This window comes from Cibotium barometz, chromosome 38 (assembly GCF_041138505.1).
Source record: "Cibotium barometz isolate CiBa-2024 chromosome 38, ASM4113850v1, whole genome shotgun sequence".
Lineage (NCBI taxonomy): Eukaryota > Viridiplantae > Streptophyta > Polypodiopsida > Cyatheales > Cibotiaceae > Cibotium > Cibotium barometz.
This window is the reverse complement of record NC_141083.1, coordinates 32617273-32635860: the sequence shown is the minus strand read 5'-3', so window position 1 is coordinate 32635860 and position 18588 is coordinate 32617273. Positions and strand designations below refer to the sequence as shown.

General features: G+C 46.4%; 1 pseudogene across 1 annotated transcript; it reads right to left on the bottom strand.

Moving 5' to 3' along the window:
- Positions 1-14995: 14995 nt before the first annotated feature.
- On the bottom strand, positions 14996-18151 carry LOC147616618 (pentatricopeptide repeat-containing protein At2g33680-like; annotated as a pseudogene). Its single transcript, XR_015262517.1, has 2 exons — positions 18020-18151; positions 14996-17944 (listed from the first exon to the last, which is right to left on the bottom strand). The product of XR_015262517.1 is annotated as a pentatricopeptide repeat-containing protein At2g33680-like (transcript).
- Between the last annotated feature and the right edge of the window lie 437 nt (positions 18152-18588).

The window sequence follows — 18588 nt, the reverse complement described above, 5'->3', positions numbered from 1 at the left end:
CCCCCTCTTTGATATCACCTTTGCGAAGGAGATAGGCAAGTGCCAACTCCCTTGGTTTCTTGCCCACTTCACGAGCCATTGATTCAAAGGTTACATCAACCATAGCATCAGCCTTCCTGGCTTCAATAGCACTTTGCAGATGAGGATCTTCATGCAAAAACTTCAATTCTTGCTCGAGCCTGCAAAAGTTTTCTCATATGTTCCATTTCAGCCCTCATAGCTTCAGGCTCTTGTTCAAGCATAACTGTCTTTCCTGGAGATAGTTGACCCTTGGATTCACTATCCATAACCCTTTCAAGGGGCTTGTGTCTACCACGTAGGGCATCAGACCCACGAGAAGCACTAGATGGACCCCTTGAATTTGGTACTTCCAAAGGGTTGCCTTGGCTGTCCATTGTGTTCAAAGTTTGCTAAAAGCGGGATGTCCAGTACACAGGTTCGTTTCCCTACTAGGAAGAGGGAAACAACCGTGCTCTGATACCAATGAAACCGATCCCGTCAAGTGGGAAAGACTCCGTTGGACACCCACACGCTTAATAGCACAACTTTAAAACCACAAATATGAAATGGACAACTTAAAACAACTTGAAATTTAAATGAACAGAAATGGAAAGATGGACACCAGCACTGGGGCCGGAACGGGCCGACCCCCCCCTCAATATATGATATATTTATTGGGAGTATTTAATGAATACAATGCTCCATGGGTTCTGAGAACCAGATAATGTCCATGTACATATGAAAACAGTACCAAACAAGTAGGCTCGAATTTCGATGAAGAAAACTCGAAGCAGAACGACCACTAGTGTGGTCCAATCTCTACGGTCCTGTGCTTTCACTGGACTCCGCGGAGAGCGCCTCACTGGTGTTCCGAGACCACGCACAAACAGGCGCTCTCGTACTAACGCCTGGCTCTCCCGATCTCAGCACCTTTGGACCGAGGTTCGCCAATACAGCTTGGACAACCCGGCACCGAACGGGTGTGGCCGTAGAGGGATGATTCCCTTATCAGATTTAAACAGAAAATGCTTTACTCAAATCTGAAAATCACTTACTTGTAGATGGTTGATAGAAAACCAAAACTTGTGGTGTTTGTGTAGACTATGAAGCCACCCTTGTCGAAGAAAGAGTTGCCTCAAGTAGTAGCATCAAGACAAGCACCACCACGTAGGGTACAGCCGCCTGCTGTGAGAGAAGAAGCATCCACTTGCAAAGGAAGAGAGAGACCTGGCTTGTATGGAGAAGAGGGATACTTGCTGCAGCCGCCTGTAGGAGATCTCACGCAGCCTGCTGAGAAGGGGAACCGGTAGAGGATACAGCCGCCACAGTTGGTCCAGAAGCGCAGCCTGGACAGCATATAGGTGAGGTTGCCAATAGATGGTGGGCAGCCTGTAGTATGTGCAGTTGTAGAGCAGCCAGCCGCCTGGGAAAAACAAGCGCAGCCTGGAGTTAACAGCCGTAGAGCAAACAGCCATCTACCACAGTATTCAGCCTCCTGTGGAGAGGCAGGCGCAGCCAGCAACAGATACTGCAGCAGTCGCCTTCATGAGAGCGTGCGCCAGAGGGAGAGATGGTCGCCGGTTGATGAGTCAAAGCGATGATGCTCTTACGCTTCATGGAAGAAAAACGATTGATGCTTTTTTAATAAAATTAAGGTGGAGTTGCAACTAGAGATCTCCACGTTTGCATGAAGGGGGACTAGTGGGGGTTGGTGACCATGCCCACCCCCACACTCACTTAAAAGTGAGGCTCCCCACCTTGGCCCCTAAGTGGGTGCCCAAAGGGGGTGCCCACTTTTAAATAAGTGTGAACCCCTAACCTTATAAAACAAAGGGGTTAGAATATAAAACATTAAAACAACATGTACCATATACTTACCACCTGTTCACATGCACTGAAATTTGTCAGAATACAGGGCAGACTTCACGACTCACTGGCAGGCGTCCCCGCTCAGTAAGTAACACGTCAAGCAGGCAAACACACAAATACATGTCATGCGAAAACAGTTTCAAGCATGCAAATTATGTGTGCATGTGCAAATAGTAACATGGACATATCTCCCGTTCATGGAACAAGTACAAAATATCTGTCGGCACAAAACTGGCACGACATAAAAACATAAAAACCTGGTCTTCCTATGGAGTGACAGTCCCATAGGTAAGACACAGTTCCAGGCACGAGTTTCCCTATGGTGTGACAGTCCCATAGGTAAAACATGGCACGAATACTGGCTCTTCCATGGCGTGACAGTCCCATGGATCGAACACAGTCCAGGTCATACACGGGTGGCACTGGTCTGGCTCCCGTCCATACGACACCATCCTGCTAACACACGGGTGGCACCAGTCTGGCTCCCGTCCATGTCAGCAAAATACTGGCCTCTTCACATGAGACACCGGCCTGGCCTCAAGTGAACGAGACGCAAAAACTAGGAATGGACCAAATGGTCGGCCAATTGGTGACACACTCTCGCTTGCGCAGAGAGTGTAGAAATGAAACATAATGGTGGCAAGCCTAAGACTTCCCAGCCGGCTTCTCCTAGGGCTATCGCCTCGGGGGCCAAAGGCCCTTCCCCAGGACAGAGCCAGGGAGCCTCTGGCTCCAAGAACTCGAACAATGCGTCTAAGCTTACTCCAGACCAGAAAGCAGAGGAGGCAGGCAAGACAGGTGGCAAGTTAAGTGCTAAGGAGCTTTCTTCAGTACAAGAAGGAGGGTAGATGTTTCTTTTGTCATACAAAAGGACATACTTCTCAGGATTGTCCTAAGAAGCCTCCAAAGCCCGCCGCCGCTGCCTCCACAGCTTCCGTGGTGAGCTCAGCTCCCACACAGACCCCATCGCCGGCTACCCCTAGTTCTTCAAACCCCAGTGCTTCAGTTGGACTAATTATTAGCCAGGAGCTCGAAGATAAGCAGAAGGGCGCCCATGACCAGGAGTATGAGTGCAATGAATTGCTCAAGTCCTTTGGCTACATAGGTGGCCAGAGAGTCGTTGTCTTGTTTGACAACAGCAGCACGGAGGATGTGGTCACGGAACAGGCCGCTAGGCGTGCCCGTTTCGATCAAACTTCGATGGACAACGAGCGTCAAGTATGAAGCTCTAGGTGCTAAGTTAGTTATTCATGGCATAGAATTTGTGTGATTTTATGGTTGCCCCTCTTGTAGGAGCAGACATAATTTTGGGTATTCAGTGGTTTCACAAGTTTCTTCCTAATGTCAAGTGGGACAAGCACACGTTCCAGATCAATCAGAATGTGTCAAATGCCCTAGTGACCATTAAGTGTGAGCCAGGAATTCCGAACTTTCCGCTCATAAGCCACTTGCAGGCTAAGCGAGCAGTAGGAAAGGCACATAGTGTGCGATGATATACATCCAGACAACCCAGACGGTGGCCAGTGCTTCCGAGAAGTACTCGGCTCTTCTCCATGAAAAGTTCCAGAAGATTTTTCTTTGGGACAGCCTCCCTCCCCAACTCCCCCCGTCTAGACCGGAGGACCACAAGATTGACCTCCTCCCAGGCTCGGAACCCCCAAGTAAGTTTCCGTATCGCCTTTCCAAGGCAATGGAATTGGAGTTGGACCGCCAACTCCAAGAATTGTTGCAATCTGGCTTCATCCGCCCCAGCGTGTCGCCATTTGTAGCCCCGATTTTATTTGTCAAGAAGAAATATGGGTCTTCCCGTTTGTGTGTCGATTTTCGTGCACTCAACAAGCTCACTATCAAGAGCAGATTCTTGATGCCTCGAATTGATTATATTCTCGAGAGGCTGAATGGAGCAAAGATGTTCTCGAAACTTAATTTAAAGAGTGGGTACCACCAGGTGCGGATTGTGGAGGGAGGGGAACATCCCCAAGATAGCCTTCCATACGGAACGGGCCCACTATGAATTTGTGGTCATGCCATTTGGCTTGACGAATGCCCCAGCTACATTTAACCGCATGATGATGCGTGTTTTTTGGGATTTGATTGGAAAGTGTGTGTTCATATTTCTGGACAACATACTGGTATTTTCAGCTACGGTTGAGCGATGTGGAGAAAGTCCTTAAGTTGCTCGAAAGCAATGAGCTCTACGTCAATGAAAAGAAGTCGGAATTTTATCTGTTCCAGGTGCATTACTTACATAATTAGTGCCGAAGACATTCGATTGGATCCGGCTAAAGTGGCCGAGATTGTCAATTGGGAAGTACCTCAGACAACCTATGACATCAGATCATTTGTGGGTATATGCCAGGCATACTCCACCCACATCGACAAGTTTTATGACCTCTCGGCAGATCTCACCAATCTGCTAAAGGGAGTGAAGACAAAAAGACAAAAGATTCGAATGACTCCACGAGCGTTGGAGGCATTCAAGAACCTCAAGGTGGCTTTATCAGAAGCGCCTTGTTTAGCACTTGCCTCGTGGGGGATGAACCATTTCAGGTGATCACCGATGCGAGTAACATCGCAATTGGAGGTGTATTGCAACAGAATGGTCATCCAGTAGCTTACATGTCTCGTAAGTTACTGCCCGCAGAGAAAAACTATTCGTGAACTCCTAGCAGTTATACAGGCCTTGAAACATTGGAAACATTTTTTGTATGGCCGTGACTTTGAGGTTCGCAGTGAGTCGTGAAGTGTGCCCTGTATTCTGACAAGTTTCAGTGCATGTGAACAGGTGGTAAGTATGTCGCACATATTTGTTTTAATGTTTTAAATTCTAACCCTTTATTTTTATAAGGTTAGGGGTTCACATTCATTTAAAAGTGGGCACCCCCTTTGGGCACCCACTTTGGGGCCAAGGTGGGGAGCCTCACTTTTAAGTGAGTGTGGGGGTGGGCATGGTCACCAACCCCCACTAGTCCCCTTCATGCATGCGTAGGTAGGACTAAGGTTAACTACACTTCAGTTTTTATTAAAAGGGAGGGCTCTCTTCAAGCGTGGCATGGATCGCTTCTCTCTTACGTGAAGAACCAGGCGGCTATCATCCATCGCTTCTCCTCTACACGGCTGAAGTTCACCTTGTTGCTGCTGTACGGCTGCTCCTCCATATAGGCGGCTGCCTTCCCTGCAGACTGGCTGCTACTGGCGACAGTCTCTCCCTCTCTCCAGTCGGCTGGCTGCTGCGAACCACCCTCTACAGGCTGGCTGCGCCTGACTCCCCAAGGCGGCTGAATTAACTACTGTGCCCGCCTTCCCTACAGGCTGGCTGCAGCCACTTCAACTGTGCGCTGGTGTTAACTGCCGGCTGCGCCTGACTCTCTACAGGCGACCCTCTGCTGTTGGCTGAAACTACTCTACAGGCAGCTGTTTACTCCACGTTGCACTCTTCCAGGTGACTGGCTGTACTATACACCTGGCGGCTGCTTCACCATCCATACAAGAGGCTGCCATCTCTTCCTTTTACCACTGCTGCGCATACACCCTTCAAGGCGGCTGCTGTGTACCTGCTTACAACGTACAACCTCTGGCGGCTCAAGTTGTACTTAACCACAGCAGGCAGCTGTGCCCTTTGTGGTGGAACTTGTTTGGAGGTTCACCACGTGGCTACTCTTTCTCCAACAAAGGTGGTTTCAAAGACTACACAAACACTACAAGTTTTGGTCTTCTATCAACCATCTACAAGTAAGTGATTTTCAGATTTGAGTAAAGCATTTAATGTTTAAATCTGGTAAGAGATTCGTCCCGCTCGGCCTACACCCGTTCGGTGCCGGGTTGTCCAAGCTATATGGGCGAACCTCGGTCCAAAGGTGCTGAGATCGGGAGAGCCAGGCGTTAGTACGAGAGCGCCTGTCTGTGCGTGGTCTCGGAACACCAGTGTGGTGCTCTCCGCGGAGTCCAGTGAAAGCACAGGACCGTAGTGATTGGACCACACTAGTGGTCGTTCTGCTCCGAGTTTTTCTACATCGAAATTCGAGTTATTTGTTTAATACTGTTTTCATATGTACATGGACATCATCTGGTTCTCAGAACCCATGGAGCATTGTATTCTTTAAATACTCCCAATAAATATATCGTATATTGAGGGGGGGGTCGGCCCAGTTCCTCACCTTACTGCTCTCCTGTACTTCTTGTTCAAAAGAAGGACGGATCATTCCGTATGTGTGTGGACTATAGAGCTTTGAACAAGCTTACCATCAAGAACAGATTCCCAATTCCACGTATTGATGATATCTTGGATAAGCTTGATGGTTCAGCTTGCTTTAGCAGACTTGATTTGAAGAGTGGTTATCACCAGATCCGAGTGGTGCCACAAGATGTCCATAAGACTGCATTCAGGACAGCCTTCGGATTATATGAATTCTTGGTCATGCCTTTTGGTCTCACCAATGCTCCTGCTACTTTTAATCGTATGATGGATAGGATATTCCGATCCCATCGTAAGTTTACAGGAGTCTTCTTTGATGATATCTTGGTTTTCTCCAAGAATGAGCAGGAACACAGAACTCATTTGGTCACAGTGTTCGAAGAGTTGCGAAAGCACAAACTTTTCGTCAATGCCAAGAAAAGTGAGTTTTTCCTTTCAGAGATTCATTATCTGGGACATATTGTATCCAAGGATGGAGTTACAATGGATCCTGCAAAGATAGAGACTATTCGGAATTGGCCCGAACTGCAAAACGTACATCAAGTACGAAGTTTTCTGGGATTATGTTCATACTACAGGCGTTTCATAAGGCATTTTGCTATGATTGCCACTCCTCTACATGATCTCACGAAGAAGAAAACTGTTTTCAAATGGACTTCAAAGGAACAGGATGCTTTCTTGCAGCTCAAACAAGCGATCATATGTGGTCCAGTATTGATAGTTCCTGACTTGCACAAGTCATTCGTGGTTGAATGTGATGCTTGTGGTGATTGCATAGGAGCTGTCCTAAATCAAGAAGGGCATGCAGTTGCATACGAGAGTCGTCGTTTGTATGATGCTGAGCTTCATATGGATATCTATGAGAAAGAGCTCTTGGCTGTAATTCACGCCTTAAAGATTTGGAAACACTACCTTCTTGGGGCTGAATTTGTGGTCAAGACAGATCATCAAAGCTTGAGATACTTTCTATCTCAAACCAAGCTTTCAGAGAAGCAAATGAGAATGGCGAATTTTCTTTCCATGTTTCATTTTCAGATTGTGCATACTCCAGGAAAGAAAAATGTAGTGGCCGATGCACTATCTAGGAGGCCTTATATTGCTGCAGTCTCAGTGGCCTCTCATGGAGATCTATCTGCTATGAGAGATTTGTATCATTTGGATGCTGATTTTTGCCATATATGGACTGATTTGATGGCTGGTCATTCACATGCCTCTTATGTTATCAATGAGGGTTATCTCATGAAGGATAATTGCCTATGTGTGGTGAAGGATTTGCGTCCAAAGGTTATGGACGAATGTCATGCTCCACCTTATGCTGGTCATAGAGGTATTATGCCTACTACTCGCATGATTCAGAGGTACTTCTTTTGGCCAAGCATGCGTAAAGACATTGAGGCTTATGTGCGTGAATGTATCACTTGTCAAAAGGTGAAATTTGATAGGCAAAAGCCTCCAGGTTTGCTTCAGCCATTGCCTATTCCCTCGCAACCTTGGGAAAGTATCACGATGGATTTTATTATGGATTTGCCTAGATCCCAGCATGGGAATGATGCTATTTGGACTATTGTGGACAGGTTTAGCAAGCAAGCTCACTTCTTGCCCGTCAAGAAAACCATTAAAGCTGATCATATGGTAAAGCTTTTTCTTGCTAATATTTTCAAGCATCATGGTATGCCTAAATCCATTGTTGGGGATAGAGATCCCAGGACTACAAGCCTATTTTGGAGGGCTTTGTTTGATAATATGGGTACTAAGCTTGAGTTTTCATCAGCTTATCATCCCCAAACGGATGGCCAAAGTGAAGCTGCGAATTCAGCTGTGTTGGATTTATTGAAGTGTTATGTGGCAGATCAAAAGAGTGCATGGGAGAAGTATCTTCCACTTGTTGAATTTGCCTACAACAATACAATCCATGCTTCCACAGGAAAGGCTCCATTTGAGGTTGTTTATGGCAGAGTGGTCTTGCCACCCATCCTTCGTACCAAGGATGAGATTTTTGCTGCTGATGAATATGTTCGTGACTTGGATGTTGCCTTTGGTCAAGTGCGGACAGCCATTGCAAGATCTCAGGATAAGCATAAAAAGGCTGCTGACAAGCATAGAAGGGACATGGAAGTCAAAGAAGGTGATTGGGTATTGCTGAAATTTGAGAAGGCTAGGCTTCGAAAGAGGCCAGGACGAGAAGGATCATATCCTAAGCTTTCTCCTCGCTATTATGGACCCTTCAAGGTGCTTCACAAGATCAATGAAGTGTCCTACAGGCTTGCTTTACCTAGTCATTGGAAGATTCACAATGCTTTTCATGTGAGTCTATTTCGGAAATATGTGGGGCCAGATCCTGATGAGCCTGTCACAGAAGATCCGCCAGAGATTGAAGAGCTTGAGGAGATCCTCCAGCCAGAACAGATTGTTTTTCACAAGGAGCGAAAGCTACCTGCAGGAAAGCTTTCCAGGAAATACCTTGTGAAATTTAAGAATTATTTGCCTATTGATGCCAAGTGGGTAAATGAGGAATATTTTGCAGATTATCCGCAATTGTTGCAGGCATATCTTGAGGCTTTTAAGTTGAGGTCAACTCTTTAGAAGCCCGGGGGGATGTCACCAATTGGCCGACCATTTGGTCCATTCCCACATTTTTGCGTCTCGTTCACTTGAGGCCAGGCCAGTGTCTCATGTGAAGAGGCCAGTATTTTGCTGACATGGACGGGAGCCAGACTGGTGCCACCCGTGTGTTAGCAGGATGGTGTTGTATGGACGGGAGCCAGATCAGTGCCACCCGTGTATGACCTGGACTGTGTTCGATCCATGGGACTGTCACGCCATGGAAGAGCCAGTATTCGTGCCGTGTTTTACCTATGGGACTGTCACACCTAGGGAAACTCGTGCCTGGAACTGTGTCTTACCTATGGGACTGTCACTCCATAGGAAGACCAGGTTTTTATGTAATAAATGTCGTGCCAGTTTTGTGCCGACAGATATTTTGTACATGTTCCATGAACGGGAGATATGTCCATGTTACTTTTGCACATGCACACATATTTTGCATGTTTGAAACTGTTTTCGCATGACATGTATTCGTGTGTTTGCCTGCCTGACGTGTTACTTACTGAGTGGGGACGCCTGCCAGTGAGTCGTGAAGTGTGCCCTGTATTCTGACAAGTTTCAGTGCATGTGAACAGGTGGTAAGTATGTCGCACATATTTGTTTTAACGTTTTAAATTCTAACCCTTTATTTTTATAAGGTTAGGGGTTCACATTCATTTAAAAGTGGGCACCCCCTTTGGGCACCCACTTTGGGGCCAAGGTGGGGAGCCTCACTTTTAAATGAATGTGAACCCCTAACCTTATAAAAATAAAGGGTTAGAATTTAAAACATTAAAACAAATATGTGCGACATACTTACCACCTGTTCACATGCACTGAAACTTGTCAGAATACAGGGCACACTTCACGACTCACTGGCAGGCGTCCCCACTCAGTAAGTAACACGTCAGGCAGGCAAACACACGAATACATGTCATGCGAAAACAGTTTCAAACATGCAAAATATGTGTGCATGTGCAAAAGTAACATGGACATATCTCCCGTTCATGGAACATGTACAAAATATCTGTCGGCACAAAACTGGCACGACATTTATTACATAAAAACCTGGTCTTCCTATGGAGTGACAGTCCCATAGGTAAGACACAGTTCCAGGCACGAGTTTCCCTAGGTGTGACAGTCCCATAGGTAAAACACGGCACGAATACTGGCTCTTCCATGGCGTGACAGTCCCATGGATCGAACACAGTCCAGGTCATACACGGGTGGCACTGATCTGGCTCCCGTCCATACAACACCATCCTGCTAACACACGGGTGGCACCAGTCTGGCTCCCGTCCATGTCAGCAAAATACTGGCCTCTTCACATGAGACACTGGCCTGGCCTCAAGTGAACGAGACGCAAAAATGTGGGAATGGACCAAATGGTCGGCCAATTGGTGACATTCGCACTAACCATCAGGCATTACGCTGGATTCAAACAATGCCAAGTGTACAGTGGAGTGATCGACAACACCGCTGGAGTCAAATATTCTAGCAATCCAGTGGCCGATGCTTTGAGCAGGAAGGGACAAGTGACTACGATTCAAACCACTAGACTTGATCTTGTTGGTACAGGACTAGATGACATGAAGCACACGTACGCGGATTCCGAGGAATTTGGTACACAGTGGGAACAGACATTGGAGGCCACAGGACCATGCCACTTTCTGATACGCGATGGTTGGCTTTTCTACAAAGGCCGACTGTGTGTCATGAAGTCGTTCAGGGCAGCTCTTCTTCATGATGCCATTACAGGTGGTCATACGGGCATGAATTCGACTCTGGAGAAATTGGAACGGCAATATTATCGGCCAAAGATGAGGCGAGATGTGTTTACATATGTACAACGCTGTGATATTTGTCAAAAGGTGAAAGCTCCTCATGGAAAGAAGATAGGGTTGTTGCAGCCCTTGCCAATTCCTGAGGGTCCTTTCCAAGATATTTCAATGGACTTTGTCACGAATCTGCCTCCCAGTCCGAGTAAGCGTAATACGCAGTGCTTAACTATTGTTAATAGATTTAGCAAATTTGTTATGCTTATTCCTTGCAGAGCCAATGTGACCGCCGAGGATGTTGCCCAGTTGTTCATTCGGCATTGGTACCCAAATTGGCAGGATTCCTAGGACCATAGTGTCAGACCGAGATGCCAAGTTTACCGGAGGGCATTGTTTGATAACTTTGGTACTAAATTGGATTTTTCTAGTGCATTCCACCCACAGACAGGTAGCCAGACAGAGATATACAACCAGTTGGCCTTTGATGTGCTGAAGTGTTATTTCCACGATCAGCAAGGTAAGTGGGAATCTTATTTGCCTTTAGTTCAAGCTATTTTGAATGATCCTTTTTCTTCAGCTATTGGCAGCAGGACTCCATATGAGGCAGCGTTTGGAAGACCTTTCCAGTCATTGTTGTTGACCAGGACCTCGTCTTCAATACCTGAAGACGAACAGAGTGACGTAGTCTTACCAGGAGATTTTAGAGTCAGTTAAAGACAGGTTGTCTAAAGCGCAAGAGGCCTACACTCGACAGGCCAATAAAGACCGAAGGGATATGAAGTTTTCGAAAGGGGATTGGGTTTATCTTCAGATTATGAAGCAAAGGTTGAAACAGGTGGGCAAGCGATGCCCAAAGTTGTCTTCAGGAGCTTCGGACCTTTTCCCATCAGGAAAAAGATTAATGAGGTGTCTATGCAGTTAAAGCTACCCCCGAGTTGGACTATGCACGATGTGTTTCACGTCAGTTGGTTAAAGCCATATGCAAGTCCTATCCCTTTCAGAAGTCAAAGACAAAGTGAAACCAGATAATGTTGATGAAGCTGAAGTTATGGTTCCAGAACAGATCCTTCTGCACCGTTTCAAGCATGGCTCAGGCCGAAGACTAAGACAGTTTCTCACGAAGTTTCAGGACCGAGGGACCCACGAAGCGGTATGGCTCGACAAAGAGTTTTTCGAAGACTATCCAGCGTTATTGACAGATTATTTGGAGGCTATGCAGCTTCCATCAAGTTAAGCAAAAGGGGATGTCACGGGCATCCCGCACTTGGATGCCACGTAGACATATCTATACAGAAGGTGCAGGACTTGGGATGGTGAACTCGTCCCATGTGAGCCCAGTCCGGGACGAGTCAGCCAGGGATCCATCTCAGTCGTCCGAGGTCACGTGTGCATTGTCCTGCACATGAGTCCAAGGTCAGGTGTGCACTGTCTTGCACATGAAACAGTGCCAATCCGCGCTGTAAGTCTCCCTCTGAATGATGTCACTGATTTTGTGTATCTGGTATGGTACCAGATGCCAGATCATTCTGTAGATAGTTAGGGTTTGCGTTTAGAACAAGGGGCCAGCCCATAGGGCTACCCCAAGTCTTAGTGTGAGCATGGGGATGGTGTGAAACCACCCCCATGAGGGCCAGGAAGGCCCTGGCTGAACCCACCAGCCATGGAGGGGCTCTAGGACAGCAGCCCTAGGGCATGCCAGGGGCAGCCGACAGTCCATGAAGCAATTATTGGGCTGTAGGGCAGGTATGGGGCAGCCCATACAAGCTGCCCAGCCTCAGGGTACTTGCAAAACCAGTGCCCAGCCTATCCAGAATCAGGCACATGATGCCCAGCTATCTAGGGAATGATGCGCAGCATTTTATGGGATTTTTTCAGCATTTAATGCTGAATTTACAGTCGTGGGACATTTTGTTGCTGGCCGCCTGGTTTAGAACTGGCCGACTGCTTATTAGAAGAAGTATGAATAGGTGAGCCCACAATCCCATTATTTCATCTCAGATTTCACCAAGAGCTCAAGCATACAAGGGCTAGACAAGCCAAGGAGGTGCTAAGCAAAGGGGTGAAGGACTGCAAATCAAGGGCAGAGTTTTCTCAGCCAAGAAAGGTCAAGATTTTCTGTATTTTCTTTTCAGATTTACGTCATTCTAATAAAGCAAATACACCATCCGAGGTGGGGGCCCTACAGAGGGTATTTGGGACCCAATACTGTGTCCTCTCTCTCTCTCTCTCTCTCTCTCTCTCTCTCTCTCTCTCTCTCTCTTCTGCACATCTTCATTCAGTTTGTGCGTTAATTCCATCGCGAAAAGAGTGCTGATTTCTGAGCATTGAAGTTACCGATCTTCTCCGAAGCTTCCGCATGTTACATCTACTCCCAAAGAATTGTCCCATCTTTCCCACAAATCTTCAAAATGGTCTACAAACCTGTCAAAAACATCAAATAAGTTGTGCTTTAAATTTTGAATCTCCTGCCATAAGGCATCCGGGGATTCACTCAGCTTGTAATGCTACACCAAAGCCACTTTGATATCCTCGTATGTCTACCCTAGGGTTGGCTAGGCTCTCCATGTCTGCAACCATCTTTTAGCATCCCCCTTCAGCAACATAGACAACAATGTCAACTTATCTTCATCCCTCTCCTTACCAAAAGTGAAGGCTGCAAGTTCCATCCCTGCCAAGAACTCTTCCGGATCTTCACCCCAACATGACCATGAAACACCGAATATGTCATCAAAGCAGCCATCTCAACTGCTAAGACCTTCTTCAAGCCTGCAAGTAATCTGAAGGGTGCTTTCAAAGCCCTCCTTAGTTGGGGCACCAAAACAATGATGTATCGAGGGAGTCTACCTCTATAGCTCGTCCAAACACACTACCATAGGGAGGGCTCTATAAACTAATACCATAACACCAGCACAACACAAATCTAGAGTACCAATCCACTGAGTTGATATCCTCAGACCTTCAGCTAACACAGCCAGACACCTTAAAACCCCTCAAACTGATTCAGCTAACTCCTACAATTGTCCTCCCATGTCAGATCTTACCTCCAATAGCTCTGATCTTCACTCCTAACCCCTCAGCTGACCTTAGCTGACACCCAGCTGACCAAAAAAGCTCCCAGTTGACACTCAGCTGATCAGTTGTGCTGACTGTAACTTGAGTCGGATGCCTGACCCCAGTTAGAAATATGTCGTCCAAGCTCCAAAAAAGGCCTCCAGTATCAGGAAACTTCAAATTCCTTGCTTCAGAACTTCACTGATCCTATTAGCTCTCCCCTCTTGACTTCCTGCTGACTATCAATCAGGAATAGCTGACCCAACTGACTCAGCTGATTCAGATCTGACTCACAACTCTCCAACCCTATTGTCCTCTGACACCACTACACTCTCAAAAACCTCAGAAAACACCTAGAACCAACAAAACAAACCCAAGACTGACAGTAGCTGATTGCCTGCTTACCCAGAGACACCTTCAGCCCACAACTCAAAACTAATTGTCTCCTGTGTTGATTGATATCTGGCAATCATACCAATATTTACCCTTGTACACCCTTAGTTGATTCCTACCGATACTTGGCTAACCCTATTTGACACTCTTCTAACCTAAATCAGCCCTTAGCTGATACCTAGATCACCACTCAGTCCACAACTTATCCATTTGACTTCTGAGACAATTCTTTGATTGTTAGACCAGACTTCAAAGGCTTCCAATAAGACAAAATCTACACTTCTATTGCATCACCTGACTTATCCAAATACACAGCTGACTCCTGCTAGATCCTGCTAACTCCAAGTTTAATTGTCTGACACAGTTCTGATTCAACAAATTTCAGCTCTTCACTCACAATTGATTCTTTTCAACAAGTTCCATCAAAAAATAACACAGATAACACCAAAGCATAGAAATTCATCAATCCAACACAATATCAAGCCTTTACAAATCCAAGCTTCCTCACACAATTCCCACCTCTTCTTTACAAAACAATCTCGTAGTCTCAACGTCCTTCAACCCAAACAAACAAAAACAGTAAAACAACTATCCAACAAGCTTCCACACAGCTTCTACACAATCCCCGGAATCCTCTCTCCTGGCTAATTCGTCACCCTCTTCTCTCCTCTCTCTTTTGGCTCCTAGCTCTCCTTGTCAACTACTCTCCATTCCTTACGCATGTAGAAGTTGCTCCTTCTCTTAACTAGACTGACAACAATTAGTTCTTTTAAGAAGGTGGCCATGCAAAGACCACTTATTTCTTAAGGTTCTACTCATACCCGACGGGCTTATTCTCTTTTCCGGGGTTTTGGGAGGCACATGTTTTGGGCATTAGCATCTTGACACAAAAAAACCTATCAACGTCATGACAAGTGTTGCCAATTGCCATCTTCTTTAGGACTTCCAAGATAAAGTCTCACCTCACCCCATCATATGCTTTACCCCATCTGAATACAGCGGCATGCAAGGAGAATTCTAAGATAGAGGGAAGTCCACTCTTCTACTGGTATTCAAAGCCGCAGTGTGAAAATTGTATCCTATGGAGAAAAGGATATCAAACTGGTTTGAGCTTCTACAACATCAATGATTGTGGAAGACTCTTGACTAAAACAACTGTATGAAACAACATAACACAATAAAGAGAAAGCCAAAACAATTGTTGCTGCGAAACTCACCTCTAGAGTCCTAGAATTGCTATATATAATTGAATTGCATAAAGGCTAAGAGAGAACAAATGCTTCACGTCAGCATACTGAAGAGTTCTGTCCTCAGCAGTCTAGCAACAACATTTGGTGTCCCTTCAGGTGTGTTGATGAGGGCACATGCAATGGCCAATTTCTCACTATACCTGCAAAGCACATCTTCCTTTGCATCATCTGAAATGTCTTGTGACACTCAATGCAAACCTGGGGAATACCCTTCCTGCGATATTTTTTGACCAATGTCTTTTAGCTTCGCATTGATATTTTTGCCTTCCCTGAGACTGTCATCCCCAACAATAAACGAATGTCCATTTCCACTTGCATCAGTCCACCAACAACGTGCTGGCCCACCAACAACGTCCTGGCATCTTCCATGCTCCATTTTCCATTCTCATAGTTTCAACCTTGTCTGCTTCCTCTCGCATGCCAGCGGCTGCATATATATTACTCATGCAGACATATGCTGCAGGATCCTTTTCATCCAATTGTACTGCATGTTCAAAGGCCAATCTTCCAAGCTTCACATTTCCCCATTTTCGACAAGCACCCAACAGAGCAGACCAAAGCGGAAGACAATCAGAAGGTGGCATCTTCTCAATCACTCCTATTGCCTTGTCGAAGTGCCCTGCACGGCTGAAAAGATCAACCATGCAAGTGTGGTGCTCTAAAGTTGGGATGATGCTATGGACTGTGCTCATAGTCTCAAAGTACAATTGCCCCTCATCCACTAGACCTGTATGACTGCATGCAGTAAGCAAAACAACGAACGTGACCAGATCTGGCTCTGTACCTTCTTCTATCATTTTGTTGAATGAGTCAAAAACAGTTTCAACCTTTCCAAGCTGGGCATATCCTGCGACTAGCGCATTCCAGGAGACTACATCCCGAACTGGAAGCTTGTCAAACACTTCTTGCGCTTTTGCAAGTGCACCACATTTGGCATACATATCCACCAACGCAGTGCCAAGCACAATATCTTTTACCAATAAGCCCCGCCTGACAACCTCAGCATGTACCTCTTTGCCCTTCTCAGCTGCTCCTATGCTGCCGCAGGCTTTCAAGATGCAAATAAAGGTGACTGCATTTGGGGAGAGACCCTCCTCTCGCATCCGTCCAAAGCAGTTCAGAGCCTCATCACCATGCCCGTGTTCAGCATATCCTGAGATTAGAGCACTCCAGGAGACTACATCCCGAACTGGAAGCTCGTCAAACACTTCATGCGCTTTTGCAAGTGCACCACATTTGGCATACATATCCACCAACGCAGTGCCAAGCACAATATCTTTTTCCAATAAGCCCTGCCTGACAACCTCAGCATGCACCTCTTCGCCCTTCTCAGCAGCACCTATGCTGCCGCATGCTTTCAACATGCAAATCAAGGTGACTGCATTTGGGGAGAGACCCTCCTCTCGCATCCGTCCAAAGCAGTTAAGAGCCTCATCACCATGCCCATGTTGGGCATATCCTGCGATTAGCGCACTCCATGAGACTACATCCCGAACTGGAAGATCGTCAAACACTTCTTGTGCTTTTGCAAGTGCACCACATTTGGCATACATGTCCACTAATGCATTGCCAAGCACAATATCTTTTTCTAATAAGCCCTGCCTGACGACCTCAGCATGTATCTCTTCACCCTTCTCAGCTGCTCCTATGCTGCCGCAGGCTTTCAAGATGCAACTAAAGGTGATTGCATTTGGGGAGAGGCCCTCCTCTCGCATCCGTCCAAAGCAGTTCAGAGCCTCATGACCATGCCCGTGTTGGGCATATCCTGCGATCAGGGCATTCCAGGAGACTACATCCCAAACTGGAAGCTCGTCAAACACTTCTTGCGCTTTTGCAAGTGCACCACATTTGGCATACATATCCACCAATGCAGTGCCAAGCACGATATCTTTTTCCAATAAGCCCTGCCTGACAACCTCAGCATGTACCTCTCTGCCCTTCTCAGCTGCTCCTATGCTGCCGCAGGCTTTCAACATGCAAATAAGGGTGACCGCGTTTGGGGAGAGACCCTCTTCTCGCATCCGTCCAAAGCAGTTCAGAGCCTCATCACCATGCCCGTGTTGGGCATATCCTGCGATTAGCGCACTCCAGGAGACTATATCCCGAACTGGAAGCTTGTCAAACACTTCTTGCGCCTTTGCAAGTGCACCACATTTGGCATACATATCCACCAACGCATTGCCAAGCACAATATCTTTCTCCAATAAGCCCTGCCTGACAACCTCAGCATGTATCTCTTCACCCTTCTCAGCTGCTCCTATGCTGCCGCAGGCTTTCAAGATGCAAGTAAAGGTGACTGCATCTGGAGAGAGGCCCTCCTCTCGCATCCATCCAAAGCAGTTCAGAGCCTCATGACCATGCCCGTGTTGGGCATATCCTGCGATCAGGGCACTCCAAGAGACTACATCCTGAACTGGAAGCTCATCAAACACTTCTTGCGCTTTTGCAAGTGCACCACATTTGGCATACATATTGAGTAGGGCAGTGCCTACATAAATGCTCTTTTCAAGCAACCCCCTTTTGAGAATATCAGCATGTATTCTGCTGCCTTTGCACAGGTCCTTCTGCTTGGCACAAGCCTTTAGTAAGGCTACAATAGCAGTATCCTCTTGAAACTCCTGGTGGTTTCTGTTGCTATATCCTTGTCGTGTTTTGTGGTGGATTTCCTTGGCATTCGTCATCCGCTTATCCTTCCGCACACAGAAATCTCGTTGCAGTCCTCTTCTTTTGAGCTCCTCTTGGACCCAAGATGGATTGTACCAGCCATCCATCCACAGCAACTCCTTTGTCATTTTATGTCTGAAGTCTGGGGATCTTGGGCTTCTCTGTGATGCAAAACAATACTCAGGAAAGCCAATAGGTTTTCGTGTTCTCTCATGTACTTGTAAAACAGTGCTTACCTTGCTAGTTCGATTGTCCCACCATTGGGAGGGATCCTTGAAGTACTCCTTCCATAAGAAATCCACGTCTCTACATGCCATAGGGAGGGACCCAAGACGAAGTCCTCCTTTTCGGTTGTTAAGTGGTGAGCTCTGCAGTGGAGGAACACCAGGGTAATGAAAATATTTGTATTACTTAAAAAGCACTTACTTTTTGAAAATCATTTTAAAAAACACTTACGGTCTTATTTCATCACTAGGTTCATTTTAATTAATTTACACTGATGTTTTGCTACCCCTCTCTCATAAGTGTGGGGACACTTGTACCTAGCTCGGCCATTAAGAGCCCCAAATCATGAGGAAACCTTGCATTACTTGGGACTCAACCTCCTAAGAACACAACGTTGCCTCATCACGTGGGTTCCGTTGAACATGCTCATGTGCTTGTAAGCTAAAATGAAAACGGTTGCAAAAAAAAAGGTTGTACAAGCTTCGAACTCCAGTTAGACGAAAGAATATCCATTGGGATCAAAGGAGGCTAAAGCTTAGTAGCCTCCAATGGCCAAGGGACCAAAGGACAAACAACCTGC